Genomic DNA, 14,485 nt, shown 5'->3' with positions numbered 1-14,485 from the left:
TCATAAGCTGATGCTCGACTCGATGCTCGAGCAGCAGCAGTGTTCTTTTACTGCCTTACAATCTTTTACCTTTTACGGCCATGAACTAGCTTTTAATGTAGAAAGAACTAAAGAGACTCCATCATTCATTTTAACACTTGTAAAATCACTACCCTGAAGGGATCCAACACTGGAAGAAATACTGAATACTGAAGTACTTTGGAATATGGCATTTAATAAATGATAATAAGCTCACAGAGGCTTTTATTCCTGTATTGAAACAAAATGTGTTTTCCAATAAACACAAAAATAAGATTGCTGATATGTGTACTGTAGATATTCATCTGTTAGTAACGGTGCCCTAGAAAGTGAAAGTGAACTTAGCCTAGTTGAATAATGGGAGGATGGAACATGGACGTCACAAACCATGACCCTCAGACACGGCTGCGCCCTCCTTCAAAAGAAAATGCAGAACCTGCAGAACCAGAACCGTAAAACAGGCAAATTCCAAAACCCAAAACTGTTTGATGTGTGCACATCCTAGATAATTAAGGAAATCAGTAGTTGATTTTACTTAATTATCCAGGATGTGCACACAACCAGCTCACTAGCAAAAGTGTAATGGCTCCTTCCACCACTGGCTAAAAGCTAACGCTGCACATATACTTACCTGGCAGGGGAGATACCATGATCAAGAAGGTGGTTCACCCAGGGTGAGGCTCAACCATTGCACTCCGGTTGTGCTGACCCCTGCGAATTCCCCAAATGTGGGAATCTCGACTGCATAATTTCTGGTAGTGGGGGACTGCGTTCGCGCTCTCCCCTGATATTTTTTGGGAATTTCCCCACTGTGGGACTAATAAAGGACTATCTTATCTTATACAGTCTGTAGCTATCTCACCGCACACCACACTGACAGACGTAATGTCTCCCCCTGCTGGCCTCAGTGGGCAGCTCATACACAAGCCATGTGCTCTAATGTGCGAGGGCTAAGCTCCGCCCCTCACCTGAGGCTCATCTCCAGCAGACAGGTGCTGTTCATGACTGGCCTGATTAGGACTCCTCTTAAGAGCCTCTGTTTGGAGGCCAAGGGTGACTGTGGCAGTGAAAAACTCCCTCAAATCAAGAGGACGAGACCCTGAAAGGGACCTTAGCATTTTGTTAAAACAAGTGATTTATCCAACAAAAGCCACTTTTGCTGTTCCAAACCTGGCTAGTGCACCCCCTAGAGGTTGAAAATTCAGTTCCCCATCTGTAACTATAGGGAGGATTTGTCCTTTATTATGTAGGGGTGGGTGGTGACCTTTCTAATGGTGATGCTTCCACTGGTCATTGCGGCGACATCTGAAGCAGCAAGGTCACTGATTGGCTCCTTTCTACCCTGCCCACTCGTCACTAACCCCCACGCTCCTTATCGTCCAGCTTACATGCATTTTTCTAATGTGCTGAGAGGGTGGGAGAGCCGCTGATCCTGAGGGTGGATCTACTCTTTAGATCATCAGCTTGTATTTCCCACTCCGCTCATTCGCTGATTCACCACTGTTGACCCCTGCAGTCCGCAGCTCTGTATACTCTATATAAGGGCTGGCTGGTTATCACTGGCTGTGCATGGATGCATTGCCTTGTTTTTGGCTGCACCGCACTCCCTGTCCATTTGCCACCATATGTCACAACAATGTTCACTGTAATTAATGCAAATGATCACTGAACTCATTCCATTTTTTGGAAGTGTTTTTACTGAAGTGGGAAAATCTGCTTTTGGCTCCAGTGCAGCAGAGAGCTGGAGTTTATTACAGGAAACGGCTCAGTGACGCCACCTTAGACTACGCCTCTAACCACCTCCAGCCAGCCTGCCACTGTGTTTAGAGCTTGGTTAGCTTTTATTGTTTTCCTCTGCTATATTTTATTGTTCTTCCATGTATAATTCTTTCTCATTTATCATATTTTATTAATATTTCATATTGATATTCAGAAAACCTCTAAATGTTCTGATGGCCCTGCTTTAACGTATGCACCCTGCAGTACCTCCAAACTGTCAGCACAGCTTTTCGCTGGTCCCTGTGCGCTGACTCCCTCCCTCCGTGATCGCACCACACTTTGAAGATTTCCTTCAGGTTTCAATGTGACCTCAGTGTGAATTATCTGCAGCTCCTGAGCTACATCTCCCAGGGATCCTGATTAGTATCCATCCTGATGCATAGATTCAGTATGCATGGATTTCCATTCCACCAGAGGCCTCAACCGGGCCTAATCTAGGCTTTCCCGGGAGGAGCAGCCTAAATGGTGCACTGCTGCCAGTGGAAGTGACGTTACCATGCCGGGTTAGGATCAGGAATCACTGCAGCAGATGGTGAAAAGTGTTTAGGGTGATAGCAGTGTTTCTGTGACTACAAGCATTAAATTGGCAGGTTAATGAACATATCTCATGTCATGCCAGTTAAAGATCATGGGGGTCAGGAGGTCATATGAAAACTGGAGGACATGCGAGGAGGCAGAATGATCTGATATAATAAATAATTGGATGAAATTTCTGTTAATGTGAAAAGCTAAGTGAGTAAAAGACCAACTGATCTCTAAAAGAATAACATCAAAGACAAAACATAATTTAAAATCTTTTAATCAAGATTACTGTCTGATTATTGTTCATTTTACAGTAATACCACGCAAAGAGATCTCTTAGATAACTTGTGGCAGTGGTGGCTCAGCGGTTAGAGTGCCGGGATATCGAGAACAAGGTTGTGGGTTTGATTCCCGGGCTCGGCAAGGTGCCACTGTTGGGTCCTTGAGCAAGGCCCTTTACCTCTCTGCTCCCCGGGCGCTGGAGTTGGCTGCCCACCGCTCTGGGTGTGTGTGTACTCACTGGCCCTAGTTCACTACTGTGTGTGTGTTCACTACCACAGATGGGTTAAATGCGGAGGACACATTTCGCTGTGCGGTGTACACTGCACAGTGACAAATACGTGCACCTTTTACCTTTACTTTCACCACCTGCACAAGGATGAACTTCTTGAAAGCGTCACCAGAAGAAACCATCATACGATTCAGCGTGTTTTCAAAGTAACGTCTAACTGCCCTGATGCATTGTGGATTTTTTAATAACTGAAAGACTCTCAGCTGCTACGAAAAAGTGTTTACAAGCTGTGATGCTCGCCAAAGTGGGTGCTACTAAGTACTGACCATGCAGGGTACCCAAATTTTTGCTTTGGTCCTTTTTGGCTTTTTGTGATTTTAAAACAACAACAACAAAAAAAATCTTGCAGAAAATATTAAGCATACTTTGTCATCTTTCAATTGCGGGGGTGCCCAAACTTTTGCATGCCGCTGTGTGGTGACAGTGTGTTGGGGGCAGTGGGTCTCTTTTTGGTGCTTATGCTGGTGTGGGAGTTGTCTTCATGGAGGTTCTCTTTTCAGATCCAAATCTGTCTCCAGTCGCCTCGCTCTGAGCAGTGGAACAGTTGGGCTGCTAATAACGTGCAAATTCTGAAGGAGGGCACTGCATGTGTCACCTTCTCAGGCATGCGAACAAATCTCGATCTGCAACACTGACGCATGGCTGAGCCGTAACTCACTCCCCACCAGCCCACAGCGCCGTGAAGACATGACTTCTGCCTTCTGTGAGCCCTTCGCTCCAAACCTGCGCGGTTTCTCTAGGCTGGATCTCATGTTGGCCCTGCGCTGTTCTGGACGGAGGGTTGTTTGTTTTTACGTGAGCACATATTCCAAATGAACAGGTGGTGACATCTGTGCTGCCCAATGCTTTGCTTCCTGTGATTCTCCTCTTTCTACAATGGTGCGATTAGCTAAACTGCATTGTCTTTGTTGTCGGGTCATCTACACTCGTCCATCACCTGAGGGGTCAAATCCAAAATGAGCTGATGTACCTGGTAAGTCTCTGCAGTCTTAATGAAATCTACAGTCTCCCACATGGTGTGGTAGCTCACTGGTAGGTAGTGGTGTTATCTGTTGCGCCACACCAACCCCAGAAATGCCACAGACAACCGCTGTGCAAGTCACCAACATACTCACCACCCTTCCAGGCACATACTCACACCTCAGGCAGTGCTGCCTCCACTTAAATGACCTAATATCTACACGGCCTTACGCTCGGTAACACTTTGGCAATACCATTAAAGACATCCACTAAACTACGAAACTCTTCACTGATAGTAATTCAAGCTTGTACTACATTTAATTCACTTATTATTAATATATTATTTACTTATGAATGGATCTAAGGTCATAAAAACCCTACACAGAGTCAGGCACATTCATATCTACCTACACCTTTGAGTGTAGCCACATTGTTGATTGACTGCTGTGATGTACATGATTCATCCAAGAATGTACGTATGACGTGTGTCTATCACCTGGAATCTGTTCCTGTTCCTTTCCCCACCCTCCTGAGCTGACGGAGATACAGCAGGGGCTGTACGGTACTAAGGCCTATAGCCTGTTCGCTTTTGGGGGATCGGCTCTGGAGTGGCCCGGGCGGCCTCGGCTCTGTGTGTTTGTGCTCTCTTCCTCTTCCACTGACCCAGACGGAGAACTTCTGACAGGAAGATTAATTCCATCTCTGTGGCACAGCGGATGCTGGGGAAGAGTCCTCAGCTGGCCCTAGGAAAACAAATTTAGTAGAGATACAGAAACACGCCGGTTCCTCAGCGGAGGGGTAGATACTTTGAAATGCCACAAAGATGAAATGACAACAAGGGCTTCTCGAGGAGACGGCTTTAATGATTCTAATGCAAGTTCACGTACTTGTGGGTTACTTGTGTGTGTGTGTGTGTGTGTGTAATGATTGTTGCCTTTATCTTAATGATTAAACTATTATTACCCAGACACCTCTCTGGCCCACAGGACATTCTTCTGAATTAAAGCTCTGGCCTTCAGAGTTAATGTTAAACAACCTCTTCAGGAGCTGCTATAAACAACGTCTTTTAGCCGTTGCTACACTTCTCCCCCCAGACAAAATTACAGCTGCTCAATATTATGACTGATTATACTCCAGTCATAACACTCTTCAGTCGTTTATCTTCACACCGGATCATTAATAATTACTTACTGAGCATTAAATAGATGAGGTCTGTTTAAAGCTAGTTTTTCCTGAGGTTGGAGGGTTGCTGTTTTCTAGTAGAGCTGGTGTCCCAGACAGACACACACATTCAGATGTTTGGGCACCCGAACACAGTTAGGGTCTGAGTGCCTTTTGCAAGCTTTGCTTTGCCGAGGGCCTTCTGTAGTTCTCAGATATTTTCGGGTTTTCTTGCTGCACAGCTTGTTTAAGATCTATTCACAATATGTCTGTGATATTTAGGTCAGGGGACTGCGAGTACCATTGCTAAATCTGCAGTTAGTCTCTGCAGGTAGTGCATGGTGGTGTGGGGTGTTCAGGGTCAGTATCCATCTTTTTTGCAACTTCAGCCTTTAAACAGATGTCAGGTTTGACATTTTTGACATTCCAGGATATTTGGTGGAATCTATTCTTTGCCTAATGCCACTGGCAGGAACACGACCCCAAAGCATGCCAGATCCACCCCTATGCTTCACAGTTGGAAAGTGTTCTTTCCATGGAATGCAGCTCCTTATTTTCTCCTTTGTGGTCTAAAAGCTCTATTTTAGCATTTGTTCCCCAAACTGGTCTGGTTTGTGTAGATTTCCTGTAGCACACTTCAGATTCTTTAATAGATAAGGTTTCCTTCTTATGACTCTTTCATGAAGATTATGCTTCCTGACACTGATTCTTGAAGAATATGAGTTTTCTTGGTCTTTCAGATCTCATATTCAACTCAACTGACATTTATAAATCTCCTTATAGCCTTCCCCTGTTTTCAGACCTGTAGAGGAGCCCATGTTTGACGACTGTCAGCACAAGGTTTGAAGGTTTGTAAAAAGTTTGGATTGTTTTTTCCTAATTACAACTGGTGACATGCCATAAACTACTCCAGTTCTGGGACAGGTCATACTGATGATGATATGAATGATGTATTTTGGTAAATTCTCATGTTTACAGTGCCATTTGCAACATGGGCCTGAGCGTCATGCTCCATGTGAATTACCAACATTTCTCTAAAGCCTTCATTCTGAACTCTGATTTAAATGAACCTGGGATGCTGTAAACTGATGTAAGCCATTCCATGCAGTGCCTCATCTATGAAGACAAATGATGTCCAGGGGAGCATGCACAGGGGTGACAGGCTGTAGAGTGCCACTGGCTAGAGGCAGAGGAAGAGTAGGGCAGAAGATGGATGTATATGGATCGCATGGTCTGGCTGTGATCTATAGCCCTGTGTTCCCTGTTTCCAGGTGAGTGGCTAAGTCATGCGTTCAAGTCTCATTAGCAATCGGTCTCACTGTGGAATTGCACAGTGGCAACTTGACCAGGAGGAGAGCTAAGGACAGGACAACACCTCTACAACTTCAGCAGTATTTAGACCAACACTTCTTGTTCTGGACATCCCCATCAGATTCACTCCTTACTGCTGAAAACCCACAAACTCAGAACTCTCTAACAAAAGAAGTCAGTTCCTAATTCAAGTGGACACACATGGCTGCAAAACAGGTCTGGAAAATACGTTACATGGACAAAAGTATTGGGACATCGCTTATAAGATAAGGTAAGATAATCCTTTATTAGCCCACATTGTCATTCTCAGTGTCTCAGTGTTAGTCCTGCTCTTGTTGGAGTAACTGTCTCTACTGTCCAGGGAAGAAGGTTTTATACTAGATTTTGGAGGAGCAATGCTGTGAGGATTTGATTGCATTTAGCACACAGCTCAATCATATGGGGCTTTATACCCCTCTAGCCCACATTCGGCAGCATGGAGCCAATAGGTTCATGTTTATCTGCTCCAGAGAGTCCTATTCATCTGGCAGTAATTTCCTTGATGTGGTTGAATAATATGAGTTCGGTACATAGAAGTGATGTAGCATGAAGCTCAAACACTGTTATCACTTCAATAAAAAATGGCATCCAAACAGAGCTGTAAAACAAGCCATTTCCCAACCCCCAAAACTGTACAGCAGTCCTGACTCAGTATGTGGGTATCCGCCGTGCCGCATGAAAGCCAGGGAGCGGCTAAAAAAGACTAAGAGCCTAAAGCCTAACACTGGGCAGAGGGGAGGGAGAAGAGGGGGCACACTGAGGGGAAGCCAACAAGCTATAATCTCTTCACCCTCATTGCCCCACGAGGACGACACTATCTGACTATAAGACTTGTTACTGTCACCGTGCTCAGCTAGGCTAGGCTAAGCGATGTTATGCAGCTACTGTGGGCACAGTTAGAAAGTTTATAAAGGTGTGGCTGCAAACCTCCTATAATGTACAGCAGTGTCACTTCCAGTTCAGGGAAGCGAAGGAGAGCCCTTTCAGGATGCGTTGTGTCTGTTAACAGCATGATGAGTATGACTGGGAGTGACTGGCATGATGGCACTGAAGATGACACTAAACCCAGGGCAGAACTCTTACTCTGAGCCTTCCACACTCCTGCCAGCCCTTATATCAGACCCTCTAAATCAACACCATACTCTTCAGGGACTCTGGCAGCCATCGTGAAGCATCACTTTACAGCTGGATGAAGAGCAGTGCAGTCCTGATGAACAGTCAAAGATAACCACATGTCATCCAGGTGACCTACCTTCATCTCAGCTGGACTGGACATGTCTGGAGGACCAACACTCTAAAAAATAAAGGTGCTGCATTGAGCAACACAGTAGAAGAACCACTTTTAGTTCTATACAGAACCATGTTTGTAATAGAAGAGCGACAGTGCAGGAGAACCTCCCTCAGAGCTGGAGGAAGAAACTTTGGGAGGAGCCAGAACTCACCAGGGGGACCCGTCCCATCCTCCTCTGTTCAGAACTATTTATAAATTATTGATAAAAGTCACAAACTAATATAATCAGAGTAGTGATGAATGAGAGGAATGATGGGTAATGGTGGTAATTATAGAGTCCATGTAAACCTCAGGGCAGTCAGTAGTGGAAGGTGGGCAACTAGGACAGATAGCAGTAGCAGGAGGGTGGGACGCTGATGTGGTGCGGGTGAACCATGGTTGGGTTTGGTTGCAGTGTAAAAACACTTTTCATTGGATGGTTTCGAGTTTCAGACCGATTACAGGAAACACAACAGAAGAAGAAGAAGAACTGTGACAGAAGTAAAACTGATCAGTAGGAGAACTTGGGGACGGTTATATCTGACATGGACAACATAGCTGTTGCAGGACGAGCTGAACTAGTCTGGACTTCTGATCTTGAAGCTGGTTTAACTGGTGGTTACTTCTGTAATGTCAGTTATCGTGCACTGTGAGCTACTGTAACCAAAAACAAATTCCTTGTATGTGTAAGCATGCTTGGCCAATAAAGTCTGATTCTGATTCTGATTCTGATTATGTTGTAATATCGGCAGTTTAACCAAATCAGTCTGTTCATTCCGTTTTTCCTGGAAAGGCGACCCGTCAAACACAAGACTCTCTACAAACCAATCAGTGTCCAGTACAGAGAGACAAGTTCTCCAGTGCACTCACTACATACACCTGAACCCCTGGAGCAGCCTGTCAGTTGTGGAAGCGGCTTCTGCATGGTTTCTAAAGGAACCCAGAGTGGTTGTTCTATGGCATCGCTCAAAGAACCATGTGAGGCAGCTTCAGTCTTAGGGCTTTATGGAGATGCAGGGGACTGGTATCAGCTGTCTTTTGGAAATGCTAAACACAAAAGCTTGAAGACCACGTGACCCGAATATTAATGTGCGAGAACAATGCTGTTCAGATCTCATTTCAGGTTAGCCGGCAAACTTTTCCAGACTCGCTCACCTCCCTCAAGACTTCTTCCATTCATCAAGAAACACTTTATTCTATCAATAATGAGCCTTAATGGATCCTGTGTATATTCAACTGGTTCACTGGTGAATACTAATAGCTACTTACAGAGAAACGTACAATACAGCATATCCTCACAGGCTCTGGGAAGATGAATAAGGCTGGAGGTCGGCTCACTGACGAATACAAAATCATCTGGTTTATCTGAGGAAAGCGGAACAAAAGCAAACAACACGAAAACCCCAAAAACGCTTCCATTTAAATTGGACACGGCAAGCCAGACAAATCCAACATCACAAGCATGAGAGGCTGGATTATTGATATTCCCACCTCCTGCATTTTTAGCATGAAATAAATTATTTATGCACACACACACGGGCCAAACTTCCAAACCTGGACCCGGTGAGGGTGTGTTCATTATCCTGTCTCGCAGTGACAGATGATAACACCACCGTCACGTAATCGGTTTGAGACGGAGCACCGCGGCGGCGCTACTGTAGGGCCACTGAAAAGCCTGTGGACCTGAGCAGGCCATCATCCATTTATTCACTTTGAGATCCATGCATGTTGGGGCGTGAGGGGAATGCACAATTCCAGATATTTCCGAAAGCAGCCGTTCTGCACCTCACAAGCACGGTCTGCAGCACCGGCTAAAAATACTTGAGCTGCACTCCAGATAGCCGGGCAAGGGGGACGGCAGAGACGAGGGCGGGTGGCATTGTTATCTCTGCATTCCTGGGCTTCTCTGACCAAGGCTGAGGTGCAATGAAAAAACTGCTGACCTCAGGTTTGGGCAGCGTCTGTGTGTTGGTTCCATCATAATGAGGTGAAATCCAATAGGCTGCTTTCTAATGAGGATCAGGGGTCAACCTGAGAAAAGCAAGCGGCAGCAGGACAATCTATGAAGTGCTTTCCATATTCGGAGGGGGGGACTAATTGATTTGCGCCTGTGGTGGTTTCCACCAAGCTGTTGTCTTTGAATGATCTAATCTGGTCCTCACCCACAGAGCAGGCAGGTAGGGTGGATTTATCCAGGAGGTTCAGAGATTATGTAAATGTTAATTAAGGAGTGCAGTGTAGAGTCTCCCCGCAAACCTTCATTTCCATATATGTTCCCCAAAAGCAGAGGCCTCGAGAGAAAGGCAGGCAGAATCCGTCTGTCGTGTGAAACAGATTATCACCAATTCTTACACCCAGACCCAAAAAAGCAGCCAAGAAGCTCCTTTAGGAAGAGGTTCGCCTGCATGTGGGCCGATTCTACATAGTGTGCACGGCGGAGTATTTAAACACGGGGAAACAGAAATGAGCTGAAAGCTAGTTTTAGAAACAGTGATTAAGTAACAAGTGTGTTGCAGGCGGGTCGCTGGGGTTAGGATGTGTCTTACTTAATTCTAATCATCTCCTCTTGAGCCATTCAGTTAATTAGGTGCCCCCCATTTCTCACTCCCGTGGGCCGCACAATGGTGTTGTTACGCGTTTACTTTGGTATTCCAGATGGTTGCTATGGTGTAGCTACGTGAATGCTAGGTGGTCGCTATGGTATTCCAGGTTGTTGCTATGGTGTTTTTAAGTGGATGCCAGGTGGTTGCTATGGTATTCTAGGTGGTTGCTATGGTGTTGATAGGTGGTTGTTACCCAGCTAGAATTTCTTTTTTACACATCTGTTTATTTTCACAGAATATGAACATTAAATATTTCACATTTTTAGATTTGGTAGACATATTTCACACAGTAATGCAGGATTAGATTGAAACTTATATAAAAATATTCTATATAATATAAATATTTCAGTGTGATTATGTATCAGTTTTATCAGTGTTTTTATTGTATTGTATTTTATTTATTATATTTTTAGTTTTGGTTACTTCAGTTGCGAAAGAAACGTTTAATAACGTTGAGATGCAAACCATCATTACACACGTTTACAGAACGTCCCTGAACATTTTCTCTGTAACCTTACAGGCTAACTTTCCTGGGACCTTTTTAAAACGTTACTGAAGATTACTGTAACGCTCTCTGCTAGCTGAGATATAGTGTCCCGGGTGGTTGCTATGGTGTCTCATTTTGTAGCAGTGAAAATCAGCCCAACACGTGTCCCAGGAGCTCTGCAGAGCGGCCAGACTAACCCTTACAGACCCTGGCATGTCTGCTCCTTCCATCTGAGTTTGATGTGAGATGATACACCACCACTACACACCTCCTACACACCTCCAGGGTGATCCTACTGAAGTTTGCTGCGTGTTGACTGTAGTGTAGCTCCTGAACTGAGATGTAGGGTGTGTGTGTGTGTGTGTTGTTGGGAGGGCTCTGGCTGCAGTGTGTGGAGCTGCAGAGAAATGCCAAACTGATGCTCATCAGGCATTTATCTTGCTTAATGTTTGCGCGAACCTGGAAAGCAGTTTGTTATGATCTGAACAGTAGCAGTGAGCTATGGCTCAGCTCTCACTGCAGGTGTTAGCGACTTCACCGCAGCACTAGTGTTCTCTCAGTTCTCAGCTGGTGCGAGCCTTAGGGCTGCAGACAGGCAGTGCAGATCTGTGCCTAAAGCCGAGAGATCAGACAGCTTAGGCCCGCGGGGAATGCCAACAGCAAACACACACTTTCACACTCGCGAGTGTTAACTGCCTCAGTCTCAGCGAGGGACAGCTGGAACAAAAAGAGCGGTCCCAGGTGATTCACAATTCCAGGCAATGCAGCCGCTCTGTCACTCACTCTCTCTCTCACTCTCTCTCACACACACTCTTCTGTCTGGCTCTAACATCATGTGGCATCTGACACTTTCAGGTTCAGTGGAGTCGTTCAGCGTTAGACCATTGTGCAGAACAGAACACGAGCAGCCGGCCCTCACAGCCCTCACAGGCCTCACAGGCCTTACAGCTGCAGCATTAGAGCCAGGCTGAACTTCTTCATTTTTAGTACAATTTAAAGCAGAATTATGGGAGAATTGGTATTTCTTGCTCCTGAGCCCCCCCTACAGTCAGGAAGTGTAATTTGTGCTTGCTTAAGCACATTTCACACCAGATGTGGTAACCGCGCCGTGCCACGCACAATCCTGTCCTATTAATCAATGTTGCCTTTCGCAGCGGCCGTGTGCGTCATTCAGCACCATGACCTGTTATAAACACGCGTGAAGTGCAAAAATACTCTGTAGAGACACTAATACTGTAGAAATGGAATGGAAGAAATAGGAAAATGAGTGTCGCAGCAGCAAGCAGGTTTTTACTGTTTTACCTTTTTCAGACTGTTAACAGTTAAAGAAAGGCTGTGCATGAAGCTTATTTAAACAATATACAAATAACACAGACTTCTGTAAATGGATTGGAAAATGCAAGGCTTTGACCTCCGGTGGCGTCCGGTGTGAAATACCCAGCATCACAGAATAGTGTGAAATTGGCTTTGCATGGCCTTCTGGACAAGCTGAGAGATACAGAACCGTCACTGAAAGGTGGAGAAGCATGTGGGCTGAGGCGGTGGAGTAATACTGCTCACTTCACCGAACAGCATAACCAGTTCATCTCAGAATATGAGAGAAAGACGGAAACAGAGGGGTTAAAGGTTAAAAGATAGCTTTACTCTAGGTTTAGGATATAATCTCTAAACTACACTCATAAAAGGTCAGTTTAGGAACTTTGTCTACAGTGCACTGACATCACTTTACCACTAAGTGGCAGCAGATTCACAAGTAACTGAAGAATCAGTCTCTCCAGTTCCAACGTGCTGCGCCTCCACTCTCCATCTGAGCTCAGCTGTAGAACAGCCTGATAACAGAGCTCAGAGCTGGAGGAGGAGGAAAGGAGGAGATGAAGACAGAAAGAGGCTGAAACTGAAAGAGCCGGCGCAACTTATTCAGTCTGAAGTTCTCCTTTCTGACACGTTCAGCTCTGCAGCTCAGTTTGTTTAACAATACAGTTCGAGGTGAGCCTGGAAATCCTCAGTAAATGATCTGCAGCTGAAACATTGAGTAAGATGTTCAGTCTGTGGCTCCGCCCCCTCAACCTGTTTACTGTTTATTACCATCAGCAGGTTGAAGCGCCCCCTGTCACATGATGTCCCCAGACTGGGAGACTATTGACAATGGAGTGCTGAGCCCTTGCTGGGATTTGAACTTATGACCTCCTTAGACTTGTTGGGCAGCAGTTAGATCGTAGGCCGCTCTAGAGCCGTGAAATGACCTTTCCCCTCTTTCTCAGACACAGAAGTGTGAAGAGTGGCACAAATGTCTAACTACACAGACTGAATATCTTACACAGTGTTTACTCAGTTTACTGAGTTTAGTGAGAGTTAGGAGTATATTTAAGATCGTTACTGCATCAGTTTAAGGAGGTCTGATTACAGAGTAATACAGACTAATAATAACGTTCCACTGAAGAATCTGAACTACACTCGGGGTCAAACCAAAACAGATGGGTTCTGGGTTAAATGCTGGGTTTAAAACATGATTCAGTGCAACACTAAAGTAATTCATTAATCTTCCAAGCCCTTAATGAGATTAACAGGAGCCTACGATCGTCCTTTACTGTGCCAGACACACATGCAGGTTTTCTGGTTCTATGAAAGTCTACTTTGTCTAACAAATGTGGGCTCCTGTCACACCAGATCAATACTGATCAATTGTTCTACGCAGAGAGAATAACAACACTAATGACTATCGAGAGATTCTCAGTCTCAATCAATTCAAGATCCATTCCTCACTAAATAAACACCCAGACACACTCATAATAATACACCCAGATACACTCATATATACTCATATATACTCCAATACCCTCAGATACACCCAGATACACTCATATACACTCCAGTACCCTCAGATACACCCAGATACACTCATATACACTCCAGTACCCTCAGATACACCAAGATACACTCATATACACTCCAGTACCCTCAGATACACCAAGATACACTCATATACACTCCAGTACCCTCAGACACACCCAGCTACACTCATATACACTCCAATACCCTCAGATACACCCAGATACACCCAGATACACTCATATACGCTCCAATATGCTCAGATACACCCAGATACACTCATATACCCCCAGAAACACCCAGATACACCCAGATACACTCATATACACTCCAATACCCTCAGAAACACCCAGATACACTCATATACACTCCAATACCCTCAGAAACACCCAGATACACTCATATACGCTCCGATATGCTCAGATACACCCAGATACACCAAGATACACTCATATACGCTCTGATATGCTCAGATACACCCAGATACACTCATATACGCTCCGATATGCTCAGATACACCCAGATACACTCATATACACTCCAATACCCTCAGAAACACCCAGATACACTCATATACACTCCAATACCCTCAGAAACACCCAGATACACCCAGATACACTCATATACCCTCAGATACACCCAGATACACTCATATACACTCCAATACCCTCAGATACATCCAGATACACCCAGATACACTCATATACACTCCAATACCCTCAGATACACCCAGATACACTCATATACACTCCGATATGCTCAGATACACCCAGATACACTCATGTACACTCCAATACTCTCAGATACACCCAGATACACCCAGATACACTCCAATACCCTCAGATACACCCAGATACACTCATATACGCTCCGATATGCTCAGATAGGGGGGTGATGACAGGGGTGATACACCCAGATACACCCAGATACGTTCA

General features: G+C 45.0%; 1 non-coding gene across 1 annotated transcript; it reads left to right on the top strand.

Annotated features, from left to right (window-relative positions):
- The first annotated feature begins 641 nt into the window (after positions 1–641).
- Positions 642–805, top strand: LOC140543453 (U1 spliceosomal RNA). Its single transcript, XR_011978179.1, has one exon. It is a non-coding gene; the product is annotated as a U1 spliceosomal RNA (small nuclear RNA).
- Positions 806–14,485: the final 13,680 nt, after the last annotated feature.

The sequence above is a fragment of the Salminus brasiliensis genome, chromosome 21 (genome assembly GCF_030463535.1).
Source record: "Salminus brasiliensis chromosome 21, fSalBra1.hap2, whole genome shotgun sequence".
NCBI lineage: Eukaryota > Metazoa > Chordata > Actinopteri > Characiformes > Bryconidae > Salminus > Salminus brasiliensis.
This window is presented reverse-complemented; position numbering and strand designations above follow the sequence as displayed.